This window comes from Ursus maritimus, unplaced genomic scaffold, assembly GCF_017311325.1.
Source record: "Ursus maritimus isolate PB19 unplaced genomic scaffold, ASM1731132v1 scaffold_5, whole genome shotgun sequence".
In the NCBI taxonomy this organism is placed as follows: Eukaryota; Metazoa; Chordata; class Mammalia; order Carnivora; family Ursidae; genus Ursus; species Ursus maritimus.
The window spans coordinates 79,330,309-79,331,732 of NW_024426663.1; the positions used below are offsets into that span (position 1 = coordinate 79,330,309).

At 39.3% G+C, this 1,424-nt stretch overlaps 1 pseudogene; it reads left to right on the forward strand.

The window, feature by feature from the left end:
• Nucleotides 1–329: 329 nt before the first annotated feature.
• On the forward strand, nt 330–1,218 carry LOC103680648 (annotated as a pseudogene).
• Nucleotides 1,219–1,424: the final 206 nt, after the last annotated feature.

The window sequence follows — 1,424 nt, forward strand, 5'->3', positions numbered from 1 at the left end:
AAGAATACTTATAAATAAGGCGTGCTTGTCTTGACATTAATGTTCCTCTGAAGTGACTTTAAAAATTCTTGACATTTACATCTAGAACTAATTCTTCATTTCCTGAATATTAGTAGAGAATCTGCACAACTTACTGCTGATGGTGATCAAACCTCATGGAGTCTTCTTAGAGTTCTCTTATTTCCATCAAGCTTACATATCATTTTCGTTCCCTTTTTAGCTCTGCAGAAGTCTAACGATAGTATAAGAGGCCAATGAATATAATTGCTTCAAATGATACTATTTTGGAGTGTTCTTCATTCTCCAATTATGTTTGTTTTATTGGGAACATGTTGCTTCTTGTCTTACTCATCAACACTTTCTTATTCCAGCCCCATGCAAAGAGGCCTATAGATTTGATATCCACCCATTTTACTTTAGCTAATAACAGTTGTTTTCAGTGAGATTCCAGAAGAATTAAATGCCTTTGGAGTAAGAAATTTTCTAGATGACATTGGTCGTAAGGCAGTGGTTTGCATGTACAGAATCACCTGGGGCCTATCCCTCTGCACTACAACTTTTCTCAGTATTTTTCAGGCCATAATTACCACTTCCAACAACATCGATAGGCATGGCTCAAACCCAAAGTCTTCACATACGTTTTCCATCTCTCTTTTCTTTCTAGATCACTAACATTAGATCTACATCCATGTCATCACAAGGGCTGTGTGTGGCCCCCTTCAACACCAATGAAGTTGTACAAATGTGTTGTCTGACATGCTGTAGCAGGAGAGAATCTGATAAGCTTCAGGAGGCTGCTTTTGTAGGGGGCATGGGTTTATGAGATATCCTGTGTGTATTCCTCATAATCTGGGCCAGTGTGTCCATGGTAACATTCCACAAGACCAGCCTGTGCCCAAGACCCTTTCCTGAAACTAAGGCCACCCACAGGACCCTGGCATTTGTGAGCTGCTTTGTTTGTTTTACTTTTTGTTTTTCCTCAGCCAATTGCTGCCTTACCATTTATAGAAGTTATAGACAGAATGTACAAGGGCTGGAGAACATCACTACTTTTCTCTCTTCTTCTTATCCAGCAATCTGTCCTTTTCTACAGATGAAAAAAACAAATGGTCCTTCCTAAAGTGTGCCAATGCAAAGATGAGAAAGTCCTCTCTATAAACTATTTCCCTCAGAAGTTTGAACTCCCTCACACATTTCTCTGACACAAAGGGCATGTGATTAGAATTTCCCACACCACAATTTTAAGGAGACTAAATTCTGAAAAGGCATGAATTATTGTTACTTTGGACATTTCATCAAATCATCCAGCTTCATGAACATACAGAATAAATGATCAGCTACATGGAATAAAACATGTTTGAGGGGCCTCTGGGGGGCTCAGTAGATTGAGTGTCTGACTCTCGATTTTGGCTAGGGTTGTAGGA